The 13,080-nt window shown below is 39.6% G+C and overlaps 1 long non-coding RNA gene across 2 annotated transcripts; it reads right to left on the reverse strand.

Moving 5' to 3' along the window:
• Window positions 1-8,527: 8,527 nt before the first annotated feature.
• LOC149940742 (uncharacterized) lies at window positions 8,528-9,134 on the reverse strand. Of its 2 annotated transcripts, XR_016481385.1 has the most exons (4): window positions 9,092-9,134; window positions 8,811-9,021; window positions 8,647-8,732; window positions 8,528-8,586 (listed from the first exon to the last, which is right to left on the reverse strand). It is a non-coding gene; the product is annotated as an uncharacterized LOC149940742 (long non-coding RNA). The 2 variants fall into 2 exon arrangements; XR_016481386.1 differs by lacking the exon at window positions 8,528-8,586 and having other exon boundaries at window positions 8,660-8,686.
• Between the last annotated feature and the right edge of the window lie 3,946 nt (window positions 9,135-13,080).

Here is a 13,080-nt window from a genome sequence, read left to right on the forward strand (position 1 = left end):
CTGTTAAGGCCATGTGATTTCCTATCGTTAGATAGACGGAAAGTATCAAAGGTGAAATAGGTAAGCAAAACACTACGAACATAATTCTTTTAAATTATTGAAATTAGTGGAAATATGATTTCAAGAAAATCTTAAACTGGGATTCAAATGTGTTTATTTTAGGAAATTTATATCAAACATTTGGGTAGTTTAGGCACCAAAAGTCATGTAAATTCGCAAATTCATAAAAAAATACTCATGAATTTATTTTACGGAAAATAGGAAATCAGTTGAAGACGCGTCAGTGCGATGATTTCATCGCAATGTTTAGGGCGTATTACAAATTTCGTGGCGTACGATATCGTACCATTCGGTGACTCTCCCTTTAAGGGGGTTGGACGGAGGGGGCGGAAATTAACGGCACTGCGTGCGCATCAAAGAGTTCTATCGAATGAGACCAACTTGTTTTTTTCGGTCACTCTCCCTTTAAGGGGGTTGGTCGGAGGGGGCGGAAATTAACGGCACTGCGTGCGCGTCAAAGAGTTCTATCGAATGAAACCAACTCTATTTTTTCCGTCACTTTCCCTTTAAGGGGGTTGGTACGAGGGGGCAGAAATTAACGGCACCGCGTGCGCGTCAAAGAGTTCTATCGAATGAAACCAACTGGTTTTTTTCGGTCACACGCACACGCACACGCACACGCATACGCACACGCACACGCATACGCACACGCATACGCACACGCATACGCACACGCATACGCACACGCATACGCACACGCATACGCACACGCATACGCACACGCATACGCACACGCATACGCACACGCATACGCACACGCATACGCACACGCATACGCACACGCATACGCACACGCACACGCACACGCACACGCACACGCATACGCACACGCATACGCACACGCATACGCACACGCATACGCACACGCATACGCACACGCATACGCACACGCATACGCACACGCATACGCACACGCATACGCACACGCATACGCACACGCATACGCACACGCATACGCACACGCATACGCACACGCATACGCACACGCATACGCACACGCATACGCACACGCATACTGATGAGTTCCAAATAGAACGAAACCGGTCTACCGTTGGAATTTCTGGCTATTTTATTTATTTTTAATTTAGTTTATTACTCGAAGATCTATTTGATCCGAGTTTCGCGTTTTTTGTTTGCTCGAAGACCTATTGGTACGAGTTATTAGTAAGTTTTTTAATTTCTTCAAATTTGTTTAGGATTTAGCTATATTATCCCTTTTAATTATGGACTAATCTACTTTTTCGCGTATTTTATCATATAAAAAACAAGACGGCCCAGGCCGTAATATTAGTTCCACATCGGTAGTAGACACAGGTAGGCAAACTAATACAAAAGCTGTTGAGGCCATGTGATTTCCTATCTTTAGATATATAAAATTCTATCCTAAGTTGAAGGATTAAAACTTGGGCGCCACCCACTCTCAGAAGACCCGGGTGGGCAAACCAATACAAAAGCTGTTGAGGCCATGTGATCTCCTATCGTTTGATAGACTGAAAGTATCAAAGGTGAAATAGGTAAGCAAAACATGAACATGGGCGTCGCCGTCAAAGGCCGGACGACTCGGGTCGTTTGTGAACGGAATGACGATAATAAAATGAAATTAATGTTGGGAATTATAAATTTTTTAAATAAATAATAAAACTTTGAAGAAACGACAAAACAATTGTTTTAATTTTTGTAATGTTAGTAACTAAACCTAAATAAGAAAAGTGAAACAGAATTTAAAAGTAAATCAATTACAAATATCACGCCCAAAATAGAACAAGTCGGCCCAGGCCGTAATATTAGTTCCACATCGGCGTATTCGGGTAGGCAAACCCATTAACCCATTAACAGGTAGGCAAACTAATACAAAAGCTGTTAAGGCCATGTGATTTCCTATCGTTAGATAGACGGAAAGTATCAAAGGTGAAATAGGTAAGCAAAACACTACGAACATAATTCTTTTAAATTATTGAAATTAGTGGAAATATGATTTCAAGAAAATCTTAAACTGGGATTCAAATGTGTTTATTTTAGGAAATTTATATCAAACATTTGGGTAGTTTAGGCACCAAAAGTCATGTAAATTCGCAAATTCATAAAAAAAATACTCATGAATTTATTTTACGGAAAATAGGAAATCAGTTGAAGACGCGTCAGTGCGATGATTTCATCGCAATGTTTAGGGCGTATTACAAATTTCGTGGCGTACGATATCGTACCATTCGGTGACTCTCCCTTTAAGGGGGTTGGTCGGAGGGGGCGGAAATTAACGGCACTGCGTGCATACGCACACGCATACGCACACGCATACGCACACGCATACGCACACGCATACGCACACGCATACGCACACGCATACGCACACGCATACGCACACGCATACGCACACGCATACGCACACGCATACGCACACGCATACGCACACGCATACGCACACGCATACGCACACGCATACGCACACGCATACGCACACGCATACGCACACGCATACGCACACGCATACGCACACGCATACGCACACGCATACGCACACGCATACGCACACGCATACGCACACGCATACGCACACGCATACGCACACGCATACGCACACGCATACGCACACGCATACGCACACGCATACGCATACGCATACGCACACGCACACGCACACGCATACGCATACGCACACGCACACGCACACGCACACGCACACGCACACGCACACGCATACGCACACGCATACGCACACGCATACGCACACGCATACGCACACGCATACGCACACGCATACGCACACGCATACGCACACGCATACGCACACGCATACGCACACGCATACGCACACGCATACGCACACGCATACGCACACGCATACGCACGGTGATTGTAAAACCCCTCCTAGGGGACTTTGTCTCGGAGAGATTATTAGCAGAATAGGAAGGTTTATATTATATACTTCTGCTGTGACTTAGCTGCTGTTGTACATAATTTTTGATGTTGTAACTATATAGTTGACATGTTAATTATTTTTTACAGTTATATGTTTCTACTTCACTGTTGTAATTAATTCATATCTTCAGTTCACAATAAATGTAAACAGAACAATATGTATTATAAACTTCTTGTGTAATTCATTCTCTCATCTTGATAATCAATTATTTGTACCATTGGGCATCCAAAGTTACAAGGCCATCTTGTTTAGAAAATAAGGATCAACCTTTTTCGACTTCTGGCAGTTGTCTTTTTGTTGCTGTTCCTCGTAATCGCGGATCCTAATTTGCGTATTCCCTAAAAGGCAGAGTTGGCAGAGGTGGCAGAGTTCCGGCAGAGCTCCTCTTCCTACTGCGGTAGTAGCGACTAAAGGTAGTCGAGAGAAAGTAAACCAAGGAGAGGCGCGACCATTTCTAAGGCGGTCAACGTTATTCACGCGATTTCAATTTCTAGATTTAGATTTGGCAGAGCTTCGGGCGTCTTATTCCGTAACTAAGGTCGGCCTACATATTTAATTCCGTAACTAATGTCGGCCTACATATTTAATAATGTTATTCACGGGATTTCATAATTTAATTTCGTTTCTAGCTCTGATTTTGATTTGGCAGAGCTCGTTACGCAATATGGCAGAGCTCCGCCTAAGTCGCGCTTTCCCTGGATAACCCTATTATTCGGGCGTCTTATTCCGTAACTAAGGTCGGCCTACATATTTAATAATGTTATTCACGGGATTTCATACTTTAATTTCGTTTCTAGCTTGGTTTTTAATTTGGCAGAGCTTGGTTGCGCTTTCCCTGGATAACCCTATTATTCGGGCGTCTTATTCCGTAACTAAGGTCGGCCTACATATTTAATAATGTTATTCACGGGATTTCATACTTTAATTTCGTTTCTAGCTTGGTTTTTAATTTGGCAGAGCTTGGTTTCGAATATGGCAGAGCTCCGCCTATATCGCGCTTTCCCTGGATAACCCTATTATTCGGGCATCTTATTCCGTAACTAAGGTCGGCCTACATATTTAATAATGTTATTCACGGGATTTCATACTTTAATTTCGTTTCTAGCTCTGATTTTGATTTGGCAGAGCTCGTTACGCAATATGGCAGAGCTCCGCCTAAGTCGCGCTTTCCCTGCATAACCCTATTATTCGGGCGTCTTATTTCGTAACTAATGTCGGCCTACATATTTAATAATGTTATTCACGGGATTTCATACTTTAATTTCGTTTCTAGCTTTGTTTTTAATTTGGCAGAGCTCGGTTTCGAATATGGCAGAGCTCCGCCTATGTCGCGCTTTCCCTGCATAACCCTATTATTCGGGCGTCTTATTTCGTAACTAATGTCGGCCTACATATTTAATAATGTTATTCACGGGATTTCATACTTTAATTTAATTTCTAGCCCTAATTTTGATTTGGCAGAGCTCGTTACGCAATATGGCAGAGCTCCGCCTATGTCGCGCTTTCCCTGCATAACCCTATTATTCGGGCGTCTTATTCCGTAACTAATGTCGGCCTACATATTTAATAATGTTATTCACGGGATTGCATACTTTAATTTTGTTTCTAGCTCTGATTTTGATTTGGCAGAGCTCGTTACGCAATATGGCAGAGCTCGTTACGCAATATGGCAGAGCTCCGCCTAAGTCGCGCTTTCCCTGCATAACCCTATTATTCGGGCGTCTTATTTCGTAACTAATGTCGGCCTACATATTTAATAATGTTATTCACGGGATTTCATACTTTAATTTCGTTTCTAGCTCTGATTTTGATTTGGCAGAGCTCGTTACGCAATATCGCAGAGCACCGCCTATGTCGCGCTTTCCCTGCATAACCCTATTATTCGGGCGTCTTATTTCGTAACTAATGTCGGCCTACATATTTAATAATGTTATTCACGGGATTTAATACTTTAATTTCGTTTCTAGCTTGGTTTTTAATTTGGCAGAGCTCGGTTTCGAATATGGCGGAGCTCCGCCTATGTCGCGCTTTCCCTGCATAACCCTATTATTCGGGCGTCTTATTTCGTAACTAATGTCGGCCTACATATTTAATAATGTTATTCACGGGATTTCATACTTTAATTTCGTTTCTAGCTCTGATTTTGATTTGGCAGAGCTCGTTACGCAATATCGCAGAGCTCCGCCTATGTCGCGCTTTCCCTGCATAACCCTATTATTCGGGCGTCTTATTTCGTAACTAATGTCGGCCTACATATTTAATAATGTTATTCACGGGATTTCATACTTTAATTTAATTTCTAGCCCTAATTTTGATTTGGCAGAGCTCGTTACGCAATATGGCAGAGCTCCGCCTAAGTCGCGCTTTCCCTGCATAACCCTATTATTCGGGCGTCTTATTTCGTAACTAATGTCGGCCTACATATTTAATAATGTTATTCACGGGATTTCATACTTTAATTTCGTTTCTAGCTTTGTTTTTAATTTGGCAGAGCTCGGTTTCGAATATGGCAGAGCTCCGCCTATGTCGCGCTTTCCCTGCATAACCCTATTATTCGGGCGTCTTATTTCGTAACTAATGTCGGCCTACATATTTAATAATGTTATTCACGGGATTTCATACTTTAATTTAATTTCTAGCCCTAATTTTGATTTGGCAGAGCTCGTTACGCAATATGGCAGAGCTCCGCCTATGTCGCGCTTTCCCTGCATAACCCTATTATTCGGGCGTCTTATTCCGTAACTAATGTCGGCCTACATATTTAATAATGTTATTCACGGGATTGCATACTTTAATTTTGTTTCTAGCTCTGATTTTGATTTGGCAGAGCTCGTTACGCAATATGGCAGAGCTCGTTACGCAATATGGCAGAGCTCCGCCTAAGTCGCGCTTTCCCTGGATAACCCTATTATTCGGGCGTCTTATTTCGTAACTAAGGTCGGCCTACATATTTAATAATGTTATTCACGGGATTTCATACTTTAATTTCGTTTCTAGCTTTGTTTTTAATTTGGCAGAGCTCGGTTTCGAATATGGCAGAGCTCCGCCTATGTCGCGCTTTCCCTGCATAACCCTATTATTCGGGCGTCTTATTTCGTAACTAATGTCGGCCTACATATTTAATAATGTTATTCACGGGATTTCATACTTTAATTTCGTTTCTAGCCCTAATTTTGATTTGGCAGAGCTCGTTACGCAATATGGCAGAGCTCCGCCTATGTCGCGCTTTCCCTGCATAACCCTATTATTCGGGCGTCTTATTTCGTAACTAATGTCGGCCTACATATTTAATAATGTTATTCACGGGATTTCATACTTTAATTTCGTTTCTAGCTCTGATTTTGATTTGGCAGAGCTCGTTACGCAATATGGCAGAGCTCCGCCTAAGTCGCGCTTTCCCTGCATAACCCTATTATTCGGGCGTCTTATTTCGTAACTAATGTCGGCCTACATATTTAATAATGTTATTCACGGGATTTCATACTTTAATTTCGTTTCTAGCTTTGTTTTTAATTTGGCAGAGCTCGGTTTCGAATATGGCAGAGCTCCGCCTATGTCGCGCTTTCCCTGCATAACCCTATTATTCGGGCGTCTTATTTCGTAACTAATGTCGGCCTACATATTTAATAATGTTATTCACGGGATTTCATACTTTAATTTAATTTCTAGCCCTAATTTTGATTTGGCAGAGCTCGTTACGCAATATGGCAGAGCTCCGCCTATGACGCGCTTTCCCTGCATAACCCTATTATTCGGGCGTCTTATTTCGTAACTAAGGTCGGCCTACATATTTAATAATGTTATTCACGGGATTTCATACTTTAATTTCGTTTCTAGCTTTGTTTTTAATTTGGCAGAGCTCGGTTTCGAATATGGCAGAGCTCCGCCTATGTCGCGCTTTCCCTGCATAACCCTATTATTCGGGCGTCTTATTTCGTAACTAATGTCGGCCTACATATTTAATAATGTTATTCACGGGATTTCATACTTTAATTTCGTTTCTAGCTTGGTTTTTAATTTGGCAGAGCTCGGTTTCGAATATGGCGGAGCTCCGCCTATGTCGCGCTTTCCCTGCATAACCCTATTATTCGGGCGTCTTATTTCGTAACTAATGTCGGCCTACATATTTAATAATGTTATTCACGGGATTTCATACTTTAATTTCGTTTCTAGCTCTGATTTTGATTTGGCAGAGCTCGTTACGCAATATCGCAGAGCTCCGCCTATGTCGCGCTTTCCCTGCATAACCCTATTATTCGGGCGTCTTATTTCGTAACTAATGTCGGCCTACATATTTAATAATGTTATTCACGGGATTTCATACTTTAATTTCGTTTCTAGCTTGGTTTTTAATTTGGCAGAGCTCGGTTTCGAATATGGCGGAGCTCCGCCTATGTCGCGCTTTCCCTGCATAACCCTATTATTCGGGCGTCTTATTTCGTAACTAATGTCGGCCTACATATTTAATAATGTTATTCACGGGATTTCATACTTTAATTTCGTTTCTAGCTCTGATTTTGATTTGGCAGAGCTCGTTACGCAATATCGCAGAGCTCCGCCTATGTCGCGCTTTCCCTGCATAACCCTATTATTCGGGCGTCTTATTTCGTAACTAATGTCGGCCTACATATTTAATAATGTTATTCACGGGATTTCATACTTTAATTTAATTTCTAGCCCTAATTTTGATTTGGCAGAGCTCGTTACGCAATATGGCAGAGCTCCGCCTATGTCGCGCTTTCCCTGCATAACCCTATTATTCGGGCGTCTTATTTCGTAACTAATGTCGGCCTACATATTTAATAATGTTATTCACGGGATTTCATACTTTAATTTAATTTCTAGCCCTAATTTTGATTTGGCAGAGCTCGTTACGCAATATGGCAGAGCTCCGCCTATGTCGCGCTTTCCCTGCATAACCCTATTATTCGGGCGTCTTATTCCGTAACTAAGGTCGGCCTACATAATTAACAACTACATTAGTTTAATTTAATTATTTTTTATTTTCAAATTTTACCAGTAACATTATCTGAATATGATTTTCTTTTATTGTATAAAGGGAGCAATTTTTTTTTAAATATCTTTGCGGATAATGATAATTTCAGATATTGATCTGTGATCTCCTTTATCTCCTTTCATTGATGTAAATCGGACTGATCTGATTTCTGGTGGCAAACTGGTAATTGAAATAATATTAGAGGTAGGTTTATTTCCAGAAGTCCATTTCGTTAATACTAACTACTTGTAAGCTTTTGTCATCAAAACGATGATGAATCTGGAAAAGTCGATAATTTTTATTTTTCGTCAATCCAATGGGTAATTTTCCAGAACTTTCGGGTTCATGTATTCCAATGAATGTTTTCATCTTTGGGGTGAAAGGCACAATATTTTTAATTTTAAATACCCAGAAACTGAAATGATAGTAATGACACTTTTAATTAACGACATTTTTCAATACAGTATAATTATAATCATGTAACATCATTACATATGCGATATTACATATGCTATAATATAAACGTCTTACAAAAATATTCAAGAAACCATACAGGATCGAGCTCTTAACTGTGAAGTTCTAGTTTATAAATGAATTGGCATGATTTCCACGTCTATAATAATATTTTTTTTTCATTTCATTTTATATTAAATTTCTATTAAATGAAACCTACCTTTGTCAATTTTGGGGTCATTTCACTAATGCAGTCTTCGCTGGATAAAATGTTAGTATAAGTTAGTATAAGTGAAATGAAATAATCTAATATTAAAATAATAAATATAAATAATATAAATAATCTAAAATTATGGCATGCCTATTAGACTTCTTATAAAATACCTGGTTGAAAGTCCTAACACTCTCCTAACAACTCTCAAATGTAAACTTTCATTTTACATTTTACTTATGGACAGTGTGATGGGGTGACCAAGTTCTTCGGAGTGGGTTCACCTGGGATAGTTTTTCAGTGTCTGTGAGACTGTGGAAGAGGAAGATGGTGATAATTCAGCTACTGATATCCCTTACGGCCCTTCGGGTCGCTGTTGGCAAACTGGTAATTGTAATTAGATTGGAGAGAGGTTATTTCCGGTATTTAAGTACGCTTTGCTAATACTACCTACTTGTTAGCTTTTGGCTTCACAATGTTGATCAATCTTGAATAGTGGAACTGATCTCTTTGCGTTCATCAAATAAGCAATTAGAATAAGTAAATTTAAATCTGCAATAGAATAAATATAATTGATATAATAAGATTATCACTAAAATTATGGCCTCCCGATTAGACTCGGAATATTTACCTGGTAGAGAGATCTCATTAGGGCTTCTAACTGTCATCTGTTATTTGTCGCTTTCAGAGATGAACTTGGTTATTTTTACTCCGATACCTTTGGCTTTTACGGATTATCTAATTTTTAAATTATATCTTTAACCGCGATAACTGAAGATATCCTATTTTAGTGTAGTTTTATATTGACTTGGTTGAACAGAGCCAATTTTTCTTATCGTACTCACATATTTAAAAGGATAAAAAACATTTGATTAGGTAATCATAAATATTTAATATTAATTAATATTAATTGTAAACCTGACGCCCGAAGAGGGGTTTCGACCCGAAAGCTAGCGTTTTTAAAATTTTTACATAATAAAAATGTTTTAAACCATGAAGTATCCATCGTGTTTATCACTTTTTAATTGTAGCATTTAATTAGGTGTTTGAATTTTGTCAGTATAAAGACTTTCTATATCCGTGGCCACGTCTGTTACCGAAACCAGATAATCAAAACAGATAGCCGTAGGTCAGATAACAAAAGGGGGCAGGTTTCCAGATAAATCAGGTAGTTTATCGGGAATATATCTGATATGAGAAAGGTAACCAGTTTGCCTTATTCAGGTAGTCGTTAGAAGCCGTAGTTCTCATCCTACACTCTTCGGCGTTCAGCCTTCGACTACTGGTTTGATTATGCGCTTTCACCAATCGGCATTATACATTTAGTATTACCACCCTAAATGTTTTTGTACATTTTCTTTCATTTTGGTATTTTCTAAATCATAAGGCATATTTTTGTACACCGCCTTCGAGAGGCTAATTGATTCACCGCCTTCGAGAGGCTAATTGGTTCACCGCCTTCGAGAGGCTAATTGATTCACCGCCTTCGAGAGGCTAATCGATTCACCGCCTTCGAGAGGCTAATTGATTCACCGCATTCGAGAGGCTAATTGATTCACCGCCTTCGAGAGGCTAATTGATTCACCGCCTTTGAGAGGCTAATTGATTCACCGCCTTCGAGAGGCTAATTGGTTCACCGCCTTCGAGAGGCTAATTAATAATAATAATCAGCTAGGCTAATACCCAAGTTCATTGATTTCTATGTTTTAGGATCATTTTCAATAATAACATTATGGAATAACACGTATTGTTTATAACTTTCTGGAAGCTCTAATATTTCGTAAGCTTCTTTGCGTGATAAGTTAGGATTCCACCTCTGTTCTTGTTCAATCAAGTTGTAATTTTAGTCGTTTCTTATCTAATAATATTTCCTTCTCAAATTTATAGCGATTAATACGGCTCGATCTTTCATCATCAGTTTGCACGTTTCTGTAATGACATATTTCATTTCCTGTTGGGTTAGGCACCAAGGGACAGAATTCTCCAGTTGTTAACCAACGGTTGAATTGTTCTTGGGCCCACATGAAATCTACATGATTAGGACGTTCTAAGAGATCTATCAATTCCTGTGGCAAATATTTCTTTCCCAGTTTTCTAAAAGCATTCCTAATGTCTGATTCTAATAATGAAATTATTTCAAAGTCCGAAAAGTCGATCTTTTCGTCTAGATTTTTATTCATTTTTTCCAAAAACACCTGAAATACTTGATTTAAATTTAACCCAATAACTTCCATTATTTGCGAAACAATTTTTTTCCTCTTCTCGCTCGTGCAGTATAGTTCTATAATTGGTTGTTTCAGACCTTGGTCTTGTTTTTCGTCGGTAATATCTAGATTAGGTTGTTTCAAACCTAGGTCTAGTTTTTCGGTGGTTTCATTTAATTTACGATTTTTGTTGATTTCTTTGACTGAATTGAAGGAAGTTTTTGCGCTCGAAATCTGACAATTATTACATTTGTAATAACTTTTTAACTTTTGGACCTTTTCCCCCTCGCAGCTAGTGTGCACCCATTGGTGGCACCAAACGCATTTCTCCTCCATCACATTTTTCACCATACGAGCAAATTGTGAGATTTTGTACGTCATAATTTTCCAGCCAAGCACTCGTTATGTCTTCTGTTGTAGTTTTTTGAACTTGGACGAATTTTAATTGGTCGATAAACTTAAAGAAATCAGCGACATTGCAGGGTGCCGGGAATTTACCTTTAATTCCTCCGGTTTGTGAGAATAAACAAATAGGCACCACTTTCTCCTAATGTCTTCGTCTGGAATAGATGTTCGCGCGCCCTTTAATACTCCATAAAGGTAGTATACAACATAGGGCCCGCAGTCGAACCCGTTCTCTTGTTCGGGACAGTCAGTACTAATTTGAAATTTCCATCCTTCTAAATCGTAGGGTCGTTTCGCCACATCGAATGCCAATTTCACTATGGCCAAAAGGGGTTTGAAAAACTTTGAAAGCCTTTCCGGTACTACATGTAATGCGTCTAATATTAAGATACTCTTGGAAGAAAAATGAATCAATCCCAAAAGCCAATGATAGCCTTCGAATGGTCGCAGTGGTATTAATACCGAAATGACGTCTTTGTTTAGGGCGACCTCCATTTGGAGAAATTTCGATACTTTACTAATCAATTCTTCACGACTAGGAGCATTTGGAAGAATGTTGTTGTGAACAGCGCGGTATATGTTTTCAAACATAGGCAGGTCGATATGAAGAACGTGCTCTGCTCTTAAGTAATGGATAAGTGCTTTGGCGCAACCATCTATTATTGAGCAGTCGACCCATTCCCCAGGTTTTAATGTGCTGGTTACCACGAACCTGTCAAACTCATCGTTTTCGATATTTTTAACTAAATTATTATCGAAAGAAAAATAAGTCGAAGCCATGGTACCTTTCTTCAACTTACGATAAGGCTTCCACTTAAAAGTGGTTTCTCTGGTCCCTTTTACTTTACCTACAATAGTAACCTCTTCCAAATTGGTTTGCGGTTGGAAATTACTAGTTTCTTTAATTACTTTCTGCGTCAAATTTTCTTTTTCAATTAACACTTGCGTGAGTAAACTTTCTGTTTCCGTTCCAGAAACTGATTGAGTATCATCAATATTTTCTTCCTCCTCCAATATGGAAGTAGTATTTAAAAGTAAAACTTCCGGACTGCTTCGGATCGAGATTACCTTAGGTCTTTTCGTTTCGTTATTTGCGCTTGGAATTGAAGTTGGTCGTTTTCTCTTTAAAGCATTGCGGCTTCTCGAAGATGGAGCAGCAGCGAACGTAAACTTTCTATCGGATTTTTTTCCCATAAACTCTTTGGGAATTTTGGGACGCTTGGTTTGAAGCGTTTTCCCTTTTCTGCCGCTAGGTCGCTTTCCTCTACTAGACTTCATTATTTTGGTAAGTCGGAAATGCTGAACCGACGGTACCTTTTGTTCAATCAGCAATCTGACAGCGAGCAAATGGTAGCACGTGCCAGTGTTGCAAGAACAAGGTTTTTTCTTGTTTCTCACGTTTACGACGTGGTACTCTTCTTTCGCAAATGGGTTGCCTACGATGTAAACCTGCGCTTCATGTTGAAAGTAAACCATTTTATTCTTAAGGCATATATCAGCGACCGCGCGATTAGATTGCACCGTCACTTTATCTTCAATGTTTTCGGAGTGGGGATCGAAAAAGACTCTACCCTCTCTAACACCTTTGACAATGTCTTCAATTTTACCAAACTTCATCTCGTTCAACTGTAGTTCTTTGGCAACGGTTCGAAATTGGGGCTTCACCAAGTAATTTCCCACCGTCCCTCTAAAAGCTCTATTGAACTCATTCAAAAAATAGCTTTGAACTAGCGTAAAAACCATTACAATTTCCTCCGCATTCAAGGGTTTTTTGTCGGTTTCATCTTTCAGGGTTCTGTTGAAACGCTCCCCTATATTATTCGTTGGTACTATG

The sequence above is a fragment of the Leiobunum rupestre genome, chromosome 6, assembly GCF_980474605.1.
Source record: "Leiobunum rupestre chromosome 6, qqLeiRupe1.1.hap1, whole genome shotgun sequence".
Lineage (NCBI taxonomy): Eukaryota > Metazoa > Arthropoda > Arachnida > Opiliones > Sclerosomatidae > Leiobunum > Leiobunum rupestre.